Raw genomic sequence first — 24,518 nt, forward strand, 5'->3', positions numbered from 1 at the left:
CTTATGGGATAGATTAGTGGAGAAGTAACATTTTAAGAATTTTCAATTTAATACAAATTTAAATACTTATTGTACTTTTACTTGCTAAGTTGACTTTGCTCCATCACTCAGTCATGTCCAACTCTTTGTGACCCCATGGACTGTAGCCCACCAGGCTCCTCTGTCCATGGGATTCTCCAGGCAAGAATACTGGAGTGGGCTGCCATTTCCTCTTCTAGGGGATCTTCCCAACCCAGGGATCAAACCTGTTCTTCCTGCACTCCTGCACTGGCAGGTAGCTTCTTTACCACTGAGCCACCAGTTTCCCTATAGTTGACTTGATGGACTCTAATTAACTAAATTTGAGACAATTGGATCACCACAATTCAATCGGTTGTATCAAAAGAAAAAGTCACATATTCAAAGTGATTTGAAAAGTTGGGAGGGAGAGGAAAGAAGAGATAGGGGAGAAATGGGAAAAACCAAATCTTCTTTACAGAAGAATGCCAGCTCATAAATGTTGAATAATTGATGAGGGTTAAGAAGAACACTGTTGTGTTCTCAATTCTCAATATAATAACTTATTCAATCAAGGACTATCAGTGGATGATAAAACCTTTGGGTAAAGGGTAGATGGGTGTCATGGGCTGAATTACGTTTCTCAAAAAAGGTATGTTAAAATCTTACCCCCAGCTGTTAGAATGTGATCTTATTTGGAAATAGTTTTGTTGAGATGTAATTAGTTAAGATGAGGTCATACTGTAGAAGGGTGGGATCCTAATCCAATGACTGGTGTCCTTGTAAGAAGATAGTCATGTGACAATATGGGGACACACGGAGAATGCCACAGGATGATGGAGGCTGAATTGAAGTGCTGCAGCTACAAGCCAAGGAATGTCTGGAGCTAAAAGAAGCTGGAATCAAGAGTCAAGAAAGGATTCTCCTCTAGGGTTTCAGAGGGAGCCTACCAACACATTGTTTTCATACTTCTTGTCTCCAGACTGCTGCTGCTGCTGCTAAGTCGCTTCAGTCGTGTCCGACTCTGTGCGACCCCATAGACGGCAGCCCACCAGGCTCCCCCATCCCTGGGATTCTCCAGGCAAGAACACTGGAGTGGGTTGCCATTTCCTTCTCCAATGTATGAAAGTGAAAAGTGAAAGTGAAGTCGTTCAGTCGTGTCCGACCCTCAGCGATCCCATGGACTGCAGCCTACCAGGCTCCTCCGTCCATGGGATTTGCCAGGCAAGAGTAATGGAGTGGGGTGCCATTGCCTTTTCCAGACTATGAGACAATAAATTCCTATTGTTTTAAGCCAGCCAATCTGTGGGTACTTTGATACAGCAGCCCTAGGAAATTAACACAACGGCAAGCAGGACAAAGTACACCAAAGTATCACCTTGTTTATTTGAGAGAGAAAGCTTTCCAAAGGAGAACTGTCAGTTACCACTTAATCAGGTAACAAACTTAACATCACTAACAGTAGGACAATCTGACATGTATACCTCCTGATATTATTCAATAAGAGGTAAACAATATCAGTTTGATAGACTGAATGCAATAGGCCCATGTCTTGTAATGTGACTTTGCAGCAATTCCAATCAAGAGGTAGTTGATTGATCGACCACTTGAGTCTAGGCTGGCTTCGTTACCTTGTTACCTAATTGATATTTTGGACCAAATACTTTTTTGTTGTGGGGGGTTGTCCTGTGTATTTTAGGATGTTCAGCAGCATCCCTGGCCTCCATCCAATTGATGCCGTAGCACTCCCAGTCATGACAATCAAAAGTATTTCCAGGCATTGCTAAATGTCTACCTCAGAGCACTGGACTCAAGAGACAGAATCAAATGCAATATATGGACTTTATTAAGATCTTGGACAAAAAAGAAAAGGTGGTTATAAAAGATATTTTGATGATTAGAAGAATTTGAATGTGGAATTAAAGATATTGAATCATTAATTTTCCTAGGTCTAAAAGTAGTATTGCAGTTATGTAGGAGAATGCCTTTACTCTTAGATGTATGCTGAATTATTTTGAATGAAACCTCATAAAGTATTCAACTTATTTTCAAACGCTTCAGTGGATTAAAGTGTATGTTTATAGAAAGAGATAAAGGAAAGGTGATAAAGTGTTAACAGTTGGTGAATCTGGGTGAAGAGTATAGGGTCATTTATTGTATCATTCTTTTGAGTTACATGGGTTTGAAAATATTCAAAATGAAATGTTGGGGGTAGAAAGTGTTAGTCTCACCTCCACTGAGTGACTCTTTACTGACTTAATATGATATAAAGAGCAGGCTTGTTCTAAATAAATCTTGCGTTGTGTTCTAAATAAATCTTGCGTTCTAAATCATTCTGTGTTGCCTGGATAAAGAGTTAGCTCATACCAGGTATGAGGGGTTGGGGCTGTGGAAGGGGGCTTCTCCCAGCCTAAGGAACTATACACAAGCCCAGCTTCTCATGTGAATACTGGCTTCCTTTCTCTTGCATAACACCCCACAGGATCAAAAGCCAATGGCTGGGCAGCTTGTGTGTGTTTCCCAGACAACTCTGGTAAACAGCTCGCACCAAAATCCAGGTTGCCTGGTGCCAAAACAGTCTGGATATTCCTTTCACTGATAAGGCTACTCTCAAACTTGCTGTATACCAGAAGGAGACCAAAAGAGGGGCAGAATTCCCTTCTCTGGAAAACCATTCTGTGAGGCCAGCAGGTCAGCCAGGGACACTAAGAGAATGGGGTCTCTCGGCCCTCCCTTTTGTTAAAGATTTTGTGAATTTTCTCTTTCCAAGGTAAAATCTAATTATTTTTTATTTATTATTATTTTAAAAAATTTTTGGCTCAGACAGTAAAGAATCTGCCAGCAATGTGGGAAATCCGGGTTTGATCCCTGGGTTGGGAAGATCGCCCTGGAGAAGTATTCTTGCCTAGAGAATTCCATGGACAGAGGAGCCTGGTGCTCCTGGTGCTACAGTCCTTGGGGTCCCAAAGAGTCAGACACAGCTGAGCGACTAACATGTTCACTTTCACAGTATGTGAGACCTTAGTTCCCCCACAGAAATTGAACCCATGTTCCCTGCATTGGAAGGTGAAGTTTTAACCATTGGATCACTAGGAAAGTCTTACAAATCCGTTTTTAGCCTATACTTATGATATAGTAAAATGCAAATCATGCCTTGGTACACTAAAGCTTAGGCAACTGTAAAGAGACCCATCTTGTAAGACAGCTAATATTGAAAACATAGACAAAACTCAGAAACCAAAAAGGAAAGTGCTAATAAATGCTTTAGTGTAAAATACCTGAAACTTTTTAATGGTAAAAACAAATATGACAAAAGCAACAAGAAAATACTATAAATTGAGCCAAAAGACAAATGGCACAGAAGAAAATAATTAGTTGTAACACAACACAAAGTGTTTATTTTGTTACTGTATAAAGAGATCTTACAGTTTAACATGGGAAAAATGAACAGGAAAAAGGGCAAAGAATATGAATAGATATTTCATAAAGAAAATAAGAATGGCAAAACTACCTGGAAAAAAAATACAATTTCATTAGTACTTAGAAAAAATGGAAATCATAACAATGTGATACCATTTTTATCTACCAGATTGACAAAAACTTGGAAGTTTGATAAAACTTCATTTTGACAAGGGTATAAGTGAACTTTTACTGTTGGTGGAAATGGAACAACTGTTTGGAGGTTACAATTTGGCAACATCTAACTCAATTTTTAAATGTATATATACTTTAACCTAGCAACTTCAGTTACAGGAATTTGTCCTAAGATAGAGCAATACAAATTTCCAATGACACATGTATAAAAATGTTCATAGAGACACTGTTTATAGTAACAACCAGAAATTATTGAAATATTCATCAATGGGGCAGTGGTTAAATAAATTATGGCACATCCAATGATTAAAAGATCTTAAGATCTATATGTGCTGACATGGAAATATTTCTGATAAATTATTAAATGAATAAAACAAGGTATAGGTAATTAGGAAAAACTCACTTTTTCTCCTCCATCTCCTTCACTATCAATCACATTTACAACACTTCTGACACCAGATACGTGGGAAACTTCCCAACCTCAAGCAATTCTCTATGACATGAGCTGGGTGTCCTACAATTTAATACAATCTTGACACAAGGGCTTCCCTTGCAGCTCAGCTGGTAAAGAATCTGCCTGCAATGCGGGAAACCTGGGTTTGATCCCTGGGTTGGGAAGATCCCCTGGAGACAGGAAAGGCTACCCACTCCAGTATTTTGGCCTGGAGAATTCCATGGGCTGTATAGTCCATGCAGTCACAAAGAGTCAGACACGACTGGGTGACTTTCACTGACACTATTTACCTGGACACTATTGCACAGGTTAAAGGCTCAGTTCTATGAGATTGCCCCCCTGCTTCAGATTAACCAGGTTCCCAGATTATCCATGATTTCTGTCTGATTTGGCTACAAACTGGAGGTTCTCATATCTCCTACCCCTTGGATTGCATTATTGGCTACAACAGCTCAAAGAATTAAGAGAAACAGTTACATTTATCAGTTTATTACATAACAAAGTGTAATGTAAAGGATCCAGATGAACAGCTGATGACAAGACACATGGGGCAAGGTCTGGGAGGGTCTGAGGGCAGGAGTGGCTCATCCTCCCACTAGGTGGATGTGTTCACCTGTCTGGAAGCTCTCCAAACCCCATACTATTGAGATTTTTATAGAGGCTTCATCACACAGGAATGATCAATTAATTCCATTTCTATTCCTTTTTCCCCCTCTCTGGAGAATGGGTGGTAGGCTGAAAATACCAAGCTTCTAATCCTGGCTTGGTCTTTCTGGGGACCAGGCCTCATCCAGGAGCCATCCAATAGCCCACCTCACTAAAATAAAAGAGGCTACAAACCCCAAGGAAATTCAAAGCTATTTAGGAACTCTATGTCAGGAAGCAGTGTTGAAGACCAAGTATCAGAACAAAAGATGCTCCCAGTGTTTTTATCACTTAGGGTTTAGTAGCTCTGTGCTGGAACTGGACCACAGTTCAGTGTATATATTTTCTATTATCTCACAATAGAATACTATATATTTGTATATTTTATGATCTGCTTTGTGGGAAAAACACATATATAATATGTTTATGTGGAAAAAATACACAAGAAATAGTTAACAGCGCTTACCTTGGGAAGAGCGACTCTTGAGAGTCCCTTAGACAGCAAGGAAATAAAACCAATCAATACTAAAGGAAGTCAACTCTGAATATTCATTGAAAGGACTGATGCTGAAGCTTCAATACTTTGGCCATTTGATGTGAAGACGCAACTCATTGGAAAAGATCTTGATGCTACGAAAGATTAAAAGCAAACAAAGAGGGCAGCAGAGGATGAGATGGTTAGATAGCAATGGACATGAATTTTAGCAAACTCTGGGAAACAGTGGAGGACAGGGAAGCCTGGGATGCTGCAATCCATGGGGTCACAAAGAGTTGGACACGACTTAGTGACTGAACAACAGCAACAACTCTAGATAAAAGTGGAAAGATTTTTCTTTCCATTTTAAAGCTTTTTGAAGTTGACTTTATTTTCATTAGTGGTGTTTTCAGTTCAGTTCAGTCGCTCAGTCGTGTCCAGCTCTTTGCGACCCCATGATTTGCAGCATGCCAGGCCTCCCTGTCCATCACCAACTCCCAGAGTTCACTCAAACTCATGTCCATTGAGTCGGTGATGCCATCCAGCCATCTCATCCTCTGTCCTCCCCTTCTCCTCCTGCCCTCAATCCCTCCCAGCATCAGAGTCTTTTCCAATGAGTCAACTCTTCCCATGAGGTGGCCAAAGTACTGAAGCTTCAGCTTTAGCATCATTCCTTCCAAAGAACACCCAGGACTGATCTCCTTCAGAATGGACTGGTTGGATCTCCTTGCAGTCCAAGGGACTCTCAAGAGTCTTCTCCAACACCACAGTTCAAAAGCATCAATTCTTCAGCACTCAGCTTTTTTCACAGTCCAACTCTCACATCCATACATGACTACTGGAAAAACCACAGCCTTGACTAGATGGACCTTTGTCAGCAAAGTAATGTCTCTGCTTTTTAATATGCTCTCTAGGCTGGTCATAACTTTCCTTCCAAGGAGTAAGCATTTTTTAATTTCATGGCTGCAGTCACCATCTACAGTGATTTGGGAGCCCAAAAAATAAGGTCTGACACTATTTCCAGTTTCCCCATCTATTTCCCATGAAGTGATGGGACCAGATGCCATGATCTTCGTTTTCTGAATGTTGAGCTTTAAGCCAACTTTTTCAGTTTCCTCTTTCACTTTCATCAAGAGGCTCTTTAGTTCCTCTTCACTTTCTGCCATAAGGGTGGTATCATCTGCATATCTGAGGTTACTAATATTTCTCCTGGCAATCTTGATTCCAGCTTGTGCTTCTTCCAGCCCAGCGTTTCTCATGATGTACTCTGCATAGAAGTTAAATAAGCAGAGTGACAATATACGGTCTTGACGTACTCCTTTTCCTCTTTGGAACCAGTCTGTTGTTCCATGTCCAGTTCTAATTGTTGCTTCCTGACCTGCATATAGGTTTCTCAAGAGGCAGGTCAGGTGGTCTGGTATTCACATTTCTTTCAGAATTTCCCACAGTTTATTGTGATCCACACAGTCAAAGGCTTTTTATTTTTACAATTAAAAAATATACACAGATCGTGCCTTGAAACAGCTTTTAAAATGTCAATCAGTGCTCCTTCTGATACTTCTGAAGAAAATATTTAAATTACTGAAGCAAGATGAGGCTGTGGATAGATAAATATGTATGAGGATGCAAACATGCCAGTAGTATCGAGCCACTGCAACTGGGTGTATGATTTTTAGAATCCAGCTAGGCTGGATCAGTGCAGTTAGCAACTTTCTTAAGCAGCCTTGGGTCATTCACCTTTCTACAACTGCACAAGCCATGCCTTTTAGCAAGATTCCTGTTGGAAAGCCACAGTAGCCAGCAAGGGTTGTGGCGGGGGCAGGGTGGGGGGTGGGAATGCGACAGGATATTTTCTTTCTCCTTCTCTCCTGAGTTTTTTCAGGAACGTGGAAACTAAGATATAAACATGACTCAAAAGTACAGAGATATGGGGAAAATTTGCAAAGGTGTTCAGATGATTCTTGCTTTTTTATAAAAGCACCACACTCACGTCTGGCTGAGTCTCTTTAAGACACCCCAGGTAATAATCTGAGAGGATAGCCTCTATCAGGGGAACATTTTCTGTTCCCAGGGAAGTGGCACATTCAGTTCCTGGTACAGGCTCACTTAATTCCTATTAGTCATTTCACAGCGCTATCTTGGGAAGAAAAAAATCTCAAATACTTTTGGGTGATTTCACAAGTAAATTAAAGACAGTCCCTCTTTTCTCACAGTTCCTATTTGTTTACAAATTTCAAGTCAGTAAAACATGTCTGCCTTTGTGGATATTTTTCTGCTGATGTACCTACCTGGTTTCCACTCTCCTTGGGTACCTAGATTTATGGCCACAACATAGCAGGTAGATTCTGGACCATACACCCTGGTTTCCCATTGAATTGATGATGAAATTTTTATTTCATGGTTTGTGATTTGAAGGTTGTTCTGGGACACTGCTTAGAAACACAGGTCACTATAAGTAAGACACTGGATCTGATCAAGATTTGTTTGTTATTTTCTATGTTGTTTAAGGACATTAGATAAATGCTTTAATTTGTTATTGAAGAGTTGCCATGAATCTTGAAGATGCCCATATGGGATTATTATTGTAGGTTGGTTTGTGACAGCTGGCCTTGATTTAGTTATTTCCTCAAGAAGACACTTTGAACAATTATTTAAATGCCTCCCCTCTGCAATTACAATAATAACGATGATGATGATTTTGCAACTGAATATGTAATTCAGGATGCATACACTCAAACTACTGTTTTTAGCTTGCTTCTCTTTCTACATTGATGTCAGCTGCTGTTGTCAGGATGACTGAAGAACAGAGAACCATTTTTCTATTGAGGGTCACCAAACTACAAAAAAAAAAGTAAGAGAAGGTCAACACAGGAAGTTCTAAGAAAAATAATGATTATAGTTAGTATTTAAGGAGTACTGAACTATGAGCACGGAGAAGGCAATGGCACCCCACTCCAGTACTCTTGCCTGGAAAATCCCATGGATGGAGGAGCCTGGGAGGCTGCAGTCCATGGGGTCGCTAAGAGTCGGACACGACTGAGTGACTTCACTTTCACTTTTCACTTTCCTTCGTTGGAGAAGGAAATGGCAACCCACTCCAGTGTTCTTGCCTGGAGAACCCCAGGGACGGGGGAGCCTGGTGGGCTGCCGTCTATGGGGTCGCACAGAGTTGGACACGACTGAAGTGACTTAGCAGTAGCAAACTATGAGCAAGTATTTTTTTCTCCTTGGAGAGAAAAATATAGTATTTTCAGAACTTATCTGGTTTTAAAATGAACAAGTTTCTTATTTAATAATTATAAATATCTGACAATGGTTTTGTTCTTTTGTTCTATAGCACAGTCAACGAAGGAGCCACAAGTGGGAATGATGGTGAAACAGGGGAGGGAGATGTGTGTTGCCGATAACCAGGAGACAATATAGAGTAAAAGAAATGGAGTCAGATGCAGAAGGACAGGAAGATGCAGAGGGTCATATAGATAAACAAGGGGTAAGAGGAATAAAAAAGACAGTAATAGGGTGGGAGAACAGGTGAAAGAGATTGGTAGGTAGGAAGAGAGAGAAAGTGGAAGAGAAACATGAATAAAGAAAGAGCAGACAACAGACCGAGTAATGTGGGGGATTTTTTAAAAAGCATCTAAGTTTGTTTTTAAGATGAATGTGGGATCTGTAGAACGTGGCATTTACACAACTATCACCTGTTACCAATGCTCTGAAATACTGATCAACGACTGCTCACAATTCTAAGCACTAAAATCACTTTAATTGTAGACCTGGTGGATAAGGTGGGAAAGTTGACATGAAAACCTTATAAAATGGATGTCCAAGCTAGGTGCCATTGCAGTGTCTGGTTGCTGGAGGCTGCCTTCTCAGGAGAAACCCCAAAGGGAGGAGGAGAGCTCAGCTGTTAGTTATAAGCAGCTTCTGGCCTGCCACTCTCCTGAGGCTTAACGGGAAAAAGTTTTCGACCTTGACTGCACAAAGAAATGTACTCATCAGAGAATCCCACTGTAAGGCCATTATTGTGGGGGGGCTATGAGAGCAGAGATTCCAGCATTAAACTGGATAAAATTAGGCCAAAGGCCAGAGGTTCTCACTTTGTACTGTATGTTTAGTAAGTGGCATTGCTAAAAACTGATCCTGGAAGTGGGGGGAGAAGATTATTTTGAACTTATTTGGAAATATACAGGAAGAAAACAAATCAAAATTATCAACATGGTAAGAAAGTCTGTATAAAAATCTACATTTGAGAAATAATTTGACCTGATTCCAACATCTGGTATCTCTTTGAAGAAGACAAGCTTCTGTTGATGTGCTTAGATGGATCTAAGATGGGGAACCAGGAGAAATAGTTGGCTTCTTTTCTGCTTGTTTGTTGTACTCTATAGCTCAGTTCAGTCCCCTGTCCCACTGGGCATTCCTGTGTTCCCTTACTTTTTGACCTATTCAAGTTCTATTCTCTTTGTGGAGCCTCCTAGAATTGCTATCACCATGCTCTCCTATTTCTGTCATTCCCCAGTTCCCTCTATCCAGTTCCCATTGTTTCAGTAACACTGGAACTTATATAACCTTCTGATCACCTATGCTTCCCTAGTGGCTCAGACAGTTAAGAATTTGCCTGTAATGCAGGAGACCTGGGTTCAATCCTTGGGATGGGAAGATCCTGTGGAGAAGGGATAGGCTACCTACTCCAGTATTCTTGGGTTTCCCTGGTAACTCAGATGGTAAAGAATCCACCTGCAATGCAAGAGACCTGGGTTCGATCCCTGAGTCAGGAAGATGTCCTAGAGAAGAGAATGGCTACTGTGCAGAAGCACGCCGGCTGTGATGGACCGCGCAAAAGTGCGGCTCAGAGGAGCTACCCCACGCCCAAGGTCAGGGGCCGCAACGGAGAGCACCAGGCTGTGAAGGCGCAGGAGCGACCACAAGGGGCTATCCCACGTCCGAGGTCAGGGGCGGCGGCTACACTGGTGTGGGAGGGCAGAGAGGAGCTACTCCACGTTCAAGGTCAGGAGGGGCAACCTCGTCCAAGGTAAGGAGCAGTGGCTACACTTTGCTGGAGCAGTCATGAAGAGATACCCAATGTTGAAGGTAAGAGAAACCCAAGTAAGACGGTAGATGTTGCGAGAGGGCATCAGAGGGCAGATACACTGAAACCATAATCACAGAAAACTAGCCAATCTGATCACATGGACCACAGCTTTGTCTAACTCGATGAAACTAAGCCATGCCGTGTGGGGCCACCCAAAACAGACAGTCATGGTGGAGAGGTCTGACAGAATGTGGTCCACTGGACAAGGGAATGGCAAACCACTTCAGTATTCTTGCCTTGAGAACCCCATGAACAGTATGAAAAGGCAAAATGATAGGATACTGACAGAGGAACTCCCCAGGTTGGTAGATGCCCAATATGCTACAGGAGATCAGTGGAGAAATAACTCCAGAAAGAATGAAGGGATGGAGCCAAAGCAAGAACAATACCCAGTTGTGGTTGTGACTGGTGATAGAAGCAAGATCCGATGCTGTAAAGAGCAATATTGCATAGGAACCTGGAATTTAGGTCCATGAATCAAGGCAAATTGGAAGTGGTCAAACAGGAGATGGCAAGAGTGAACGTCGACATTCTAGGAATCAGTGAACTAAAATGGACTGGAATGGGTGAATTTAACTCAGATTACCATTATATATACTACTGTGGGCAGGAATCCCTTATAAGAAATGGAGTAGCCATCACTGTCAACAAAAGAGTCTGAAATGCAGTACTTGGATGCAATCTCAAAAACAACAGAATGATCTCTGTTCATTTCCAAGGCAAACCATTCAATATCACAGTAATCCAAGTCTATTGCCCCAACCAGTAATACTGAAGAAGCTGAAGCTGAATGGTTCTATGAAGACCTACAAGACCTTTTAGAACTAACACCCCCAAAAGATGTCCTTTTCATCATAGGGGATTGGAATGCAAAAGTAGGAAGTCAAGAAACACCTGGAATAACAGGCAAATTTGGCCTTGGAATATGGAATGGGGCAGGGCAAAGGCTAATAGAGTTTTGCCAAGAACACACTGGTCATAGCAAACACCCTCTTCCAACAACACAAGAGAAGACTCTACACGTGGACATCATCAAATGGTCAACACCAAAATCAGATTGATTATATTCTTTGCAGCCAAAGATGGAGAAGCTCTATACAGTCAGCAAAAACAAGACTGGGAGCTGACTGAGGCTCAGATCATGAACTACTTATTGCCAAATTCAGACTTAAATTGAAGAAAATACAGAAAACCACTAGACCATTCAAGTATGACCTAAATCAAATCCCTTATGATTATGCAGTTGAAGTGAGAAATAGATTTAAGGGACTAGATCTGATAGAGTACCTGATGAACTATGGATGGAGGTTCATGACATTGAACAGGAGACAGGGATCAAGACCATCCCCATGGAAAAGAAATGCAAAAAAGCAAAATGGCTGTCTGAGGAGGCCTTACAAATAGCTGTGAAAAGAAGAGAACCGAAAAGCAAACGAGAAAAGGAAAGATACAAGCATCTGAATGCAGAGTTCCAAAGAATAGCAAGGAGAGATAAGAAAGCCTTCCTCAGCGATCAATGCAAAGAAATAGAGGACAACAACAGAATGGGAAAGACTAGAGATCTCTTCAAGAAAATTAGAGATATCAAGGGAACATTTCATGCAGAGATGGGCTCAATAAAGGACAGAAATGGTACGGACCTAACAGAAGCAGAAGATACTAAGAAGAAGTGGCAAGAATACACAGAAGAACTGTACAGAAAAGATCTTCACGACCCAGATAATCACGATGGTATGATCACTCACCTAGAGCCAGACATCCTGGAATGTGAAGTCAAGTGGGCCTTAGAAAGCATTACTATGAACAAAGCTAGTAAAGGTGACAGAATTCCAGTTGAGCCATTTCAAATCCTGAAAGATGATGCTGTGAAGGTGCTGCACTCAATATGCCAGCAAATTTGGAAAACTCAGCAGTGGCCACAGGACTGGAAAAGGTCAGTTTTCATTCCAATCTCAAAGAAAGGCAATGCCAAAGAATGCTCAAACTACCGCACAATTGCACGCATCTCACACGCTAGTAAAGTAATGCTCAAAATTCTCCAAGCCAGGCTTTAGCAATAACTGAACCATGAACTTCCAGATGTTCAAGCTGGTTTTAGAAAAGGCAGAGGAACCAGATATCAAATTGCCAACATCTGCTGGATCATGGAAAAAGCAAGAGAGTTCCAGAAAAACATCTATTTCTGCTTTATTGACTATGCCAAAGCCTTTGACTGTGTGGATCACAATAAACTTGGAAAATTCTTCAAGAGATGGGAATACCAGACCACCTGACCTGCCTCTTGAGGAATCTGCATGCAGGTCAGGAAGCAACAGTTAGAACTGGACATGGAACAACAGACTGGTTCCAAATAGGAAAAGGAGTACCTCAAGGCTGTATATTGTCACCCTGCTTATTTAACTTCTATGCAGAATACATCATGAGAAACGCTGGGCTGGAAGAAGCACAAGCTGGAATCAAGATTGCCAGGAGAAATATTAATAACCACAGATATGCAAATGACACCACCCTTATGGCAGAAAGTGAAGAGGAACTAAAGAGCCTCTTGATGAAAGTGAAAGAGGAAACTGAAAAAGTTGGCCTAAAGCTCAACATTCAGAAAACGAAGATCATGGCATCTGGTCCCATCACTTCATGGGAAATAGATGGGGAAACAGTAGAAACAGTGTCAGACTTTATTTTTTTGGGCTCCAAAATCACTGCAGATAGTGACTGCAGCCATGAAATTAAAAGACACTTACTCTTTGAAAGGAAAGTTATGACCAACCTAGACAGCATATTAAAAAGCAGAGATATTACTTTGCCAACAAAGGTCCATCTAGTCAAGGCTGTGGTTTTTCCAGTGGTCATGTATGGATGTGAGAGTTGGACTGTGAAGAAAGCTGAGCGTTGAAGAATTGATGTTTTTGAATTGTGGTGTTGGAGAAGACTTGAGAGTCCCTTGGACTGCAAGGAGATCCAACCAGTCCATTCTAAAGGAGATCAGTCCTGGGTGTTCATTGGAAGGACTGATGCTAAGGCTGAAACTCCAATACTTTGGCCACTTCATGCAAAGAGCTTACTCATTGGAAAAGACCCTGATGTTGGGAGGGATTGGGGGCAGGAGGAGAAGGGGACGACAGAGGATGAGATGGCTGGATGGCATCACCGACTTGATGCACATGAGTTTGGGTGAACTCCGGGATGTGGTGATGGACAGAGAGGCCTGGCGTGCTGCGAATCATGGGGTTGCAAAGAGTCGGACATGACTGAGCGAATGAACTGAACTGACTGACCCACTGCAGTATTCTTGCCTAGAGAATTCCAAGGACAGAGAAGTCTGGCGGGCTACAGTCCATGGGGTCACAAAGAGTCAGACACGACTGAGTGACTAACACTTTCACAATTTTCAACTATGGTAATATTCTTAATGAGAAAAGATAGAGGAGGAAGCTGGAATTCCCAATCAGTCCCATCCTTTCATGCTAGGTAACACAGACATATGTCCATGTATAGTGGCCTAGAGTTAAAACTTTCCTAGTGTAGGAAGGGATTCTAATAGGCTGACTTTCATGTGAAATAGGAAGAATATAGATTGCTTTCAAGACCCAAAGGAGGGAATGTCAGTAGACCTATGGGATTGTTTCTAGATGATTCTACTATGTTTTGGAGGTAGCTTTAATAAAGAAATATGATACCTGGCCTGTGGCTTTGCAGAGATAATGCTACTGCTAACCACTGTGACTACCATTATGCTCTTATATTATATATGGTAATCCTTTCTGTCTGTGTATTAACCTGTTTAATATCTGTCTACTTGATTGTGAGTTCTTTCACATCTAGGTGCCAGCACCTGGCACAGAGTAGCTGTTTACTGAATGGATGGATCAAAGTTTAAGCAGTCCAGGCAATAAAAGTGAGGGCAAGCAGGATGAAACAAGGGAGAAAAGAGAGGAGGTAGTTCCATCTTCTCTTTCACAAAGGCCAGGTTTAACCCTGACAGTGGTCATGGACAACTGCACTGAAAGATCCTGACTTGATGAATCCCCTTAACCTCAAACATTTCTACTCAGAGGGCCAGGATACTTTATTTTTTTTTTGAATACTTTATTTTTTTGAGTCACTTTCACTTTTCCTAAAAGACCATTTGCTTCCAAATACAGTAAAAATCAGTGTTAATTGCTTTTTGGAATATTATTTTGTCGGCTTCATTTAGATGTGGTAATTTGCAAAGCAACCCCCAGCAGTTGACAGTTCATCCATAGCTGTATGGTGTTCAGACATTTCCTGGGATTCCTGCCCACTGCCTAGGCAGTGTTTGCCAGGATTTGTGCTCACCTGGGATTAACTTGGAATCAGTAGTGCTTTGTTGTGTCTAGAATTTTTAAAATTCTGAAAGGGTAAAGGCCCAATCCTACTTAATCCAGAAAATAAAAGTGTACTAACTCATAATTTAAGATTTAGCAGGTGCGTAAAGATCATCTCGTCCATACTTGCTGGAGGAGGAAATTGCAGCTCTGACAGAGTCAATAACAAGGTCAGTTGGCTGGTAGCTGGGAGGTTGGGATTAGAATCTATGTTCTTTGTGGCACCAAACTGTGAGCTGGGGTCCTCTGGATTTACGCCTGTGTGGATATGAGTGTTCAAGTTACTATTTGTTTCTTTTTGAAGCTCTTTTCCCTGGCTAGAGACTTTCTGGTCCTCCTTCACACATGCTTCAAGGTCACAGCTCAGACCAAAGTGTTTACAGAAAAACTAGGCACTTATGAGAGGATTCATTGCCAGTCCCTGCACTCGCTGTGCCCTGGCTTCAACCAAGCTCAGCAAACCAAAGGAGGGATAAAGTGGTCCCTGGAAGGAGGAATTTCTCGGTTTAGATGCCAACAGGCGAAAGGATGAATTCTGTCTGACTCCTCCAGCAAGTGGAGGCTGCTGCCACTGCTGCCACCTCCTGGGGAAAGAAAGACCTGAGCTTCATACCTGAAGCTAGTCTCAGGGTTCACCTGTGACTTGGGCAAAGGGCGCACTGGGGCTAGGCTGAAGTTCCTTGGTTCTAGAAAATAAAAGGGATATCCCTTTACTTAGAAAATATTAGTATTTGCTTTTAATCTACTCCTTTTGGCAGCATTGTGCTCAAAGAAATGATTTTAAACAGAGATGACAAAGTTGCAATGTATTAATACATAAACCATGAGAAAACAGAAGTAAGGCTGAGGCAGAGCCTTAGGAAAACACCAGATTTGTTCTCTTGGCTTTCTGAATCCTAAATCCTGGGGGCATGTTAGGAATGCATCCACCTGAGAATTGTATAATAGCGAGGACACATTGGAGTTTTAACTCCAAAAATCTGAGTTCACTTGCAGGGCTGTTCTGAGGATTAATTGAGATAATATATAGGTCCTATCACTTCATGACAAACAGAAGAGGAAAAAGTGGAGGCAGTGACAGACTTTATTTTCTTGGGCTCCAAAATCACTGCAGACAGTGACTGCAGCCATGAAATTAAAAGATGCTTGCTCCTTGGAAGGAAAACTATGACAAATCTAGACAGCATATTAAAAAGCAGAGACATCACTTGGATGACAAAGGTCCATATAGTTAAAGCTATGGTTTTTCCAGTAGTCATGTACGAAATGTGAGAGTTGGACTATAACAAAGGCTGAGTGCTAAAGAATTGATGCTTTTGAATTGTGGTGCTGGAGAAGACTCTCTTGAGAGTCCCTTGGGCTGAAAGGAGATCAAACCAGTCAATCCTAAAGGAAATCAACCCTGAATATTCACTGGAAAGACTGATGCTGAATCTGAAGCTCCAATACTTTGGCCACATGATGGGAAGGGTCGACTCACTGCAATAGACCCTGATGCCGGGAAAGATTGAAGGCAAAAGGAGAAGTGGGTGGCAGAGGATGAGATGGTTAGATAGCATGACTGACTCAATGGACATGAATTTGAGCAACCTCTGGGAGATGGTGAAGGACAAGGAAGCCTGGCGTGGTGCAGTCATGAGGTCGCAGAGAGTTGGACATGACTTAGCAACTGAATAACATGTAAGTTCCTGGTATGCGAGAAATGTTCAATGGGAATTAGACTGAGGCAAATTTACTCTTCTGATGCCCATGGTGATTTTCTTCATTTACCAACCAGAAATTGATTGATAGCTGCCATGTCTTTAATTCTTTTCAGTCTTGTGACTATAGATGGTCCCTAGGCTAACTCATTTTATATTTTAAAAATAGTCATAAATTATTGCTATGGACTGAATGTTTGTGGGCACCCCCCATCCACAATTCATATGTTGAAGCCCTAATCCCAATGTGCTGTTAGGTGGAGACAAGACCTTTGAAGTAACTAACTTTAGACATCATCATGACGGTGGAGCCCCTGATGGGATTAGTGCCGTTACAAGAGGATGAAGAGATGAGAGCTCTTCTCCTTTGGGCATGTGAGGATACAGCAAGGAGGCAACCATCTGCAAGCTAGGAACAGGGCTCTCACCAGACACTGAATCTACTAGCACATTGATCCTGGACTTACCAGCCTCCAAGTGTGAGAAATAAACATCTGTAGTTTAAGATGCCCAGTAAATGTTATTTTGTTATAGCAGCCTTTGTTATGTTGACTAAGAGAAAAAGTGGTAAAAAGAAGTGGGGGTGCTGCTGTAAGAAATACCTAAAAATATGGAAGCAGCTCTGGAATTGGATAATGGGCAGAGGCTGGAAGATTTTTGAGCTGTCTACCTAGAGGCAATTCTGGTGATAGCTCAGAAAGAGAAGAGAAGAGCTGGAGAGAATGCTTCCATCTTCTTAGGGAATATAAATAACCATGAATAGAATGTTGGTAGAAATATGAACAGTAAAGACCATTTTGGTCTCAGATAGTAAAGGGGGAACATGTTATTGGAAACCAGAGGCAAGGGGATTCCTGTTGTAAAGTGCCCAATACTTGGCTGAATTATGTTCAGGTTCTGGTGTTTTATGGAAGGTAAGAATTGGCAGGTTATGAAATTTGGTGTCTAGCTGAGGAAATTCCTAAGCAAAGTGTTGAAGGAGCTACGTGGTTCCTCCTGATTACTTGCACAGCAAAATATAAGAAGAGAGAAATGAATTGATGATGGAACTTTTAAGCAAAATGGAACCAGAACTTAAAGACTTGGAAAATTCTCAGCCTGTCCATATTAGAAAAAATGAGAAGCATGTTCTTTCTCATTTTCATATCATAAAAAAAACCCAAGAAAGCAGGACTGATGGACTTCTTGGATGTTACAGGAGTGGGACCGTATAACTATTTAGTTGGAATATAAGCTATTCTTTAAGACAAGGGAAGACTCAAGATTTCCCTGGTGATCCAGTGGTTAGGACATGGCACTTTCACTGCTAAAGGCCAGGATTCAGTCCCTGATAGAGGAACTAAGATCCTGTAACAAGCTACACAGTGTCTCCTCCCCCACCACCTTCCACCCCACCCAGCAAAAGACAAGAATGACTCTGAAGGCAATTCAGAAATCACAGTTTTTAAAAGGTATGTGGGTTGGGAAGGGGGGAGGATCACCTTGGTTTCAACAGGCCATACAGCCTCCAACAAAATTCTTGAGAACAAGGCCACCACTTGATAGAGCCCTGGGTGGGTGTGTCTCTGGCTTGGCAGAGCTCCTGGGGCAGGGCTACTCCAGGTGGGTCCAGAAGGTAGAGTGTCAAGCCCAAGGGATTAATCTCTAGATTTAAGAGATCATGGAGTTTGCTTTGCTAGGTTTTGGACTTCCTTGGGACTCATTACTCCTCTCTTCTTTCTCCCTTTTGGAATGGGAATGTCTCTTCTAGTCCTTTTGGTTTTACGGGTTCATAGCTGGAGAGGAATTTTGCCTCAGAATGTCTCACTCACATTTGATTTAGATGAGTTCCTGGACTTTAGAGTTGATGCTGGAATAAGTTAAGATTGGGGGGACTGTTGGGATGGAATGCATGTATTTTGTCTGTGAGGACATACATCTTGGGGGCCAGGAGTGAAAGCAAGAAGTTGGCTGTCTACAAACCAGGAAGAAGGACCTCTCCAGATACCAATCTACTGGTGTCTTGATCTTAGACTTCCCAGTCTCTAGTATTGTGAGAAATAAATGTTTGTTGTTGAAGCCACCCAATCTATGGTATTTTTGTTATAGCAGCCTAAACTAAGACAATGAGTGAGAAGAAATTCAGGAGGAACTAAGAGATTTAATTCAGGAATATTTTGGGGGTATCTACTGTGTGCTAACTACAGAGGATTTAAAAAATAATGTAGGTGTAGACCTAAAAAGTTTCCATTAATTAGTGAGTAAGTGAAAGTCACTCAGTTGTGTCTGACTCTTTGTGACCCCATGGACTATACAGTCCATGGAATTCTCCAGGTCAGAATACTGGAATGTGTAGCCATTCCCTTCTCCAGGGGGTCTTCCCAACCCAGGGATCGAACCCAGGTCTCCAGGTAGATTCTTTACCAGCTGAGCCACCAGGGAAGCCCAAGAATACTGGAGTTGGGTAGCCTATCCCTTCTTAAGTGTATCTTCCCGAACCAGGAATCAAACGGGGGTCTCCTATATTGCAGGCAGATTCTTTACTGACTGAGCTACTAGGGAAGCCCCTCCATTAATTATATTAGGGAGAAAGGGATGAAGAATTAGGTGCTTGGATTCTAATAGATTCAGATCTGCAAACAGCCCAGTTGTAAAATGACCTTAGATGTCACATTGAACATACTTGGGTATTAGTTTCTTCATCTGTTGCATAATAATATCGTGAAGAGAAATTCTTTTTACAGCAGGGCTTGCCTACCACACAGCAAGCACACTGAGTATTGTGTTGTGCTCCTAACCAGCTGGAAATTGTTAAAGAAACCATGAACTTTGAATGATCCTGGTAAGCTAAAGCAAGACCCTTAAAGGGCCTATCTGAAGACTTTTTTTCCTGATCAATGAAGTATGGGGCTTGTTTTAACCAATTATATATACAAAGCTGTGGATTTAGTCCAGCCTATTTAGAATATTTGTTTGAATCTTTAATTAGTACAACACATTATGACAGCCCTTCCTAAAAATTAAAAAACACCCTTTCCCCCTCAGTCAATTGGTTATGTTCCTTTGCCTAGAAATAAAGTCAGCTGGATTTGTTTTGCTTTTAAACTCTTTATTATTTGACCATATCTTATCTTTGAATGGGCTTCCATGGTGGCTCAGATGGTAAAGTATTTGCCTGCAATGCTGGAGACCTGGGTTTGATCCCTGGGTTGGGAAGATCCTCTGGAGAAGGGAATGGCTACCCACTCCAGTATTCCTGCCTGGGGAATTCCATGGACAGAGGAGTCTGACAGGCTACAGGCCATGGGGTTACAAAGAGTCAGATATGACTGAGCAACTGACACTTTCAACACTAGAAACACTATCTTTGAATAGCACTTTACAGTTTGCTAAGTCTCTTCCCACCTGAAAGGAATGGGGATGCTATCAAACAAGATGGGCTTTTTGAAACAGAGATTCTGGCTCTGTTACTGACTAGCTATATTTCTTGGATAAGTTACTGTAACAGTTAGGGTCCCAGCTGGAAACAGATGGCATTCTCAAATTGGGCAATTGGAGAGGTTTAATAAAGGGACTATTTATAAAGATCTGAGAACATACTGGGAAACCACAGGGAGCACGGGGAGGGGTTGGTTACTGGAACCCAGTACCAGAGAGCTGTGTAGAGAGGCCACTTGGGAGGACTTGTGACCTTTGGTTGAAAGGACCAGTCAGCCCACTGTGCTTATAGTTAGAGAGGTCAGGGGAAGGCACACTCCAAGCTTACTCTCCTCCCTCCTACACATCTAGAAGGGCAAACTAAAGATAACAAACAATTATTTAACCTTTCTGAGTCTTATTTTTCTTATTTGTTAAAAAGAGAATAACAATATTTCTCTCTCAGAGTTTTTGTGAGAATTAAAATGAGAACTTATAGCAAACAAGCTAGGCACTTCCTTTGCTTGATTTTCAAACCCTCACTGTGAAGTAGACAGATTTTATTACAGCCACTTTGCAGTAGTGGAAAATGAGATGCTGAGAAGTTGTGACTTTCCCAAGGTCTCATAGCTAGAAAAGTAGCTGAACTGGGACTGCAAACAAGATTTTTGATGTATACTCTGGGTTTCTTTCCCTTACTACTCTGTATCCCTTGATCCCCTTCTGCAGAAGGCTGCCACAGATGGTTTCTTCTTTCTAGAGCTGCTATACCCAGAGCTATACTGACTCTGCTATTTAGAGAAAAATTGATTAACCCAGGAAATCAGTGCCTAAGCTTGCACTGATTGGTGAGATATGAAGGTGGTCAAGTGCCTATTTGAGGTGGTCTGATATAAGACTGACCAATATAGATCCCCACATTGGATGCTTGGCAATTCTACTTGGATATCCATTAGGCTTCCATTATAGTACACTGAAGTCAGAATTCTTGATTGCTTCTACCTCAAAACTGTTCTAACCCTAAATCTTCCTCTTTCAGTTAAAAGCATCACTAGTTATTCAGTTTTATATTCAGTGCAAATATAAAACCCAGGAATTATCCTCTTTTCATTTCTTTCTGCCTTTCCTCCCTCATCAGCAAGTCTAGCTGGCTTTACTCCCAAAATACATGCCAATTCAATCACTTCTCCCTACCTCCTCTGTTAGTGCAAGCCACCATCACCTCTTGCCTTGGCTTAACCTCTTGTCAAGTCTCCTCCCTCCAACTCTTGCCTCTTTCCATTCCATTTTCTGTTTTGCAGAGTGATTTGTACAAAATGTGAAGTGGATCACATGGCTTGAATCCTCATACAGGTTTCCCCTTCACATTTCCATGTCATGACTCTTTACCACGACTATTAGGGCCCTATGTGATCTGATTCTAGTCTCCCTCTCCATCACTATGCTACCATCACACTTTCTTCTTCAACAATTCCTCTCTCCCCTCAGGCCCATAGAGCTTACTTATTCTCTCTTCCCACAGTGTTTTTTATCAGCCTTTGCATGGGTGGCATTTTTGCACTGCACAGGTATTAGCTCAAACATTACCTTCTTAGAGACAGTTTCCCATCAGATCTAAATATTACTCCACTGTGGGGCTGCAGAGTCGGACATGACTGAAGCGACTTAGCAGCAGCAGCAGCAGTCTTTTATTAGCACCGAAAATGTGCAGAATAAAATTATCTAGTTGACTTGTTTACTACATTTATTATATGTTGGCCTGTCAGGATGTAAGCTTCATGAAAGCAGGGTCCTTGTCTGGCTTATCTGTTTATCCCTGCCTCCCTAGACTCTAGCCTGGCATATCACAGCCTCTCAATAAATCTTTTTCTTTTTTGCAGGAAAAGACAGTGAATGGTGATAAGCCAAATATAATCAGTTACTCTGAGCAATGTTTGTTATGAGAAACATGTTGAGACATTATCAGGGAGTAATAAAATCTTCTATTAGGAGATGACAAGATAACTGGATTACTAGAGCTTGTCGATCCCTGAAAAATGATTATCCATTGTCCAGTTTTCCATGAGGTCATCAGTATATACTAATCTTTGAGTGTGGGAAACTAGAATGGCTGCCTACAGTTTCCAGGCCTTTCCCAGTATCCTTACAATAAACCCCATCAACTAAGGCAATTCCCCAAAGGCAGAGGAGGTAAATACGTACCCTTACGAGATCTGAACTATGGCTGATTTCTGTAGATTTTGAAATTTCTTTAGTCTTCTATTTCATCTTAACATTTATATGAATTTTGGGTTCAGAATCATAACATCCCTACCTGTATTTTTGTTAACATGTGAATGCTTTAAATTATTCTACCATTTGTGAAATCTGTGGTGCAGGAAAGCCATGCTATCCTGGATCTTTACATTCTCTGAGGCTATTATACCTCAGGGATACATTTTTGTAGTTTGAGAAGTCCCTGGGATTCTTATTCCTTTGCAATCTAAGTACTCTTTTAGCACAATTAATTCATTCTTCAATAAATATTTATTGAGCACCCACTATACACAAGACTAACAGGATTAAGGATACATCTATGAACAAAATATGCATGAATCCTACCTTCAAGGGAGTTATAGTTTAGGAGGAGAGAATGAGAAATAAAGAGGAAATCAAAATGTATTGTGATGTTTGCTACAATAAGGAAGGAAGCTCAAGGTGACAAGAGAAATGTAAAAAAAATGGCACCTAACCCCAAAACAGGTGATGATGACCGATTTTCCAGAATGAAATAATCTGGAAAACAAGCAGAAGTTAGCAAGATGAAGAAAGTGGGGAGAGTATTCCAAGCTTGGCTTAGACTAAGCCCTAGAGACCAGAGAGAGCACAGAATTATAGGAGCCAATTCAGTCAGTGTGTTAGGTTAGTGTGGCTGAAGTAAGGAGTGCAAAGGAGAAAGAAGAGAGGGAAGACTAGACAGGTAATCAAAGCAGGATATGAAAGGCCTATGCTAAGGACTTTCAGCGTTACCCAAAGGGAATAGAAAGTCATTGAAAAGAGTCCAAAACTAATTCTGAGTCCCAAACTAATTGAACAGAGTTATTATCTTAACCTTTTCCTCTTAAAAGTATCTCCCTCCTCTCCCCCTGCCCAAATAACCACTAATCATCTTTGGAACTAATTTACCTTCTCTGGCCTCTTCCAATGTCTCTGTAGTCCCACTTTCATTTCTGGGATTATAGCATTACGTCAAGAACCAAATACTTCTCTAACATGCTGCAACACACAGAACATGTAAGATTTTTTTAAAGGTTAACATACTGTTGCCTTTCTATTTGGCATTCTCCATCTGAGATGCTAGTGGAGGCCACTACCAACTTCTCCCCTGTGGAAGCTGGAAGTCAGGAAAGGATTTGGGGAACTTTGGGCAGACTGGAAAAGGAAATGGTAACCCACTCGGGTACTTAATCACTTTGGGCAGATTAAGGATTATAATGGGAAAAGAATACAGTGAGAGTACCGAGGTGTTTCAACTCGGTCATTCACTAAAAAAAAAAAAAAAAAAACCGCTTTGCTTGAGTTTTTCCATCAGTCAGGTCAGGTGGAGACGAAGATGCTGTGCAGCAGGAGTAGAACCTCTTAGACAAGGAGAGAAGAGTTCTTGGTATTGAAGTGGCTAAGACAAGGAATAGATATGCCCAACGCTAACCAACAGGTATTTGATGGGAACATGACCTAAAGCTGCTAGATATTTCAAGTCAAGTGTTCCTTTTTTGATAAGAAGCCGGTGGTGATGCCCATGGGCTTGCCTGGTGGCTCAGATGCTAAAGAATCTGCCCGCAATGTGGGAGACCTGGGTTTGATTCCTGGGTTGGGAAGATTCCCCTGGAGGAGGGGATGGCAACCCACCCCAGTATTCCTGCCTGGAGAATCCCATGGACAGAGGAGCTGGCGGGCTACAGTCCATGGGGTCGCAAAGAGTCGGATACGACTGAGCGACTAAGCCCACACACGATGACCGTATGGAATTCCGAGCATATGGGCTGTTAGTCCCTCTGTGGTCATCTTCTTGAAACTGTCTCTTGCTCTTTCAGAATTTGGGGGCTAAATAAGTATCTGTCAGCTTAATGTAGGCAGACTTACCAGCTGGAAGAATGACGACACCCAGCTTCCCGACTCCTTGAGGGTTTTTCTGGTCTCTGGGTGAATGTCATTACTGAGCAAACGGATTGCGCAAGACGGGTCTGAGCGGGCTCCCAACAGATGCTTACCACGAAGGGCCTCACACACTGAAAACTGAGCAGGGTGAGGGGACACCCGAGACTTTCCTCTTCCTGTCTCCATGTGACTGTGTGGAACCGGCGACAAGACATTTAAAACCAGGACAACTCCAGAAGGAAGGGCCGTTAGCTGTGCCACTCGTTTCCTTCAATGCGTTCCCTTAAAGAATTTAGAAACTGCAGTGAGCCGTGGTTTCCAGTCTCACTGGCGGTCCCTTCTCCAAGTTCTTCTCATTTTCCCATCCTGGCCCATAACTACAGTTTATTTCTGTTCACAATATTTTTGGCCTTTCCCTTACCTCAGCTTTCAAGAAAAGTCATTTAAGCCATTCCTTTGCAAGCCCCACCGGAGAGCCCGTCAGGTGCTCACCCTCCAGTGCCAGTTTCCGCCAGTCAGTCATTCAGGACGGTTCAGCGGCGGAGACCCCCAGAGTGACTAGCCAACCCTCGTGCGTCTCACTGCTTCACGCAGCGCTCACGACGCGAGACCTGGAGAGCCGACCGCCCAGGCGGGCCGCGGCCCCTTTAAGTGCAGGCCACGCCCCTTCCCTCCTCTCGGC

At 42.0% G+C, this 24,518-nt stretch overlaps 1 protein-coding gene and 1 long non-coding RNA gene across 3 annotated transcripts in view; one reads left to right on the plus strand and one right to left on the minus strand.

Moving 5' to 3' along the window:
• Positions 1 to 24,518, plus strand: part of MKLN1 (muskelin 1) — a 367,056-nt gene that overhangs the window by 147,883 nt on the left and 194,655 nt on the right. The gene's annotated exons all lie outside the window — the stretch shown is intronic.
• Positions 7,430 to 24,448, minus strand: LOC120877370. Its single transcript, XR_005724324.1, has 2 exons — positions 23,822 to 24,448; positions 7,430 to 8,002 (listed from the first exon to the last, which is right to left on the minus strand). It is a non-coding gene; the product is annotated as an uncharacterized LOC120877370 (long non-coding RNA).

Source organism: Oryx dammah, unplaced genomic scaffold (assembly GCF_014754425.2).
Source record: "Oryx dammah isolate SB20612 unplaced genomic scaffold, SCBI_Odam_1.1 HiC_scaffold_18, whole genome shotgun sequence".
In the NCBI taxonomy this organism is placed as follows: domain Eukaryota; kingdom Metazoa; phylum Chordata; class Mammalia; order Artiodactyla; family Bovidae; genus Oryx; species Oryx dammah.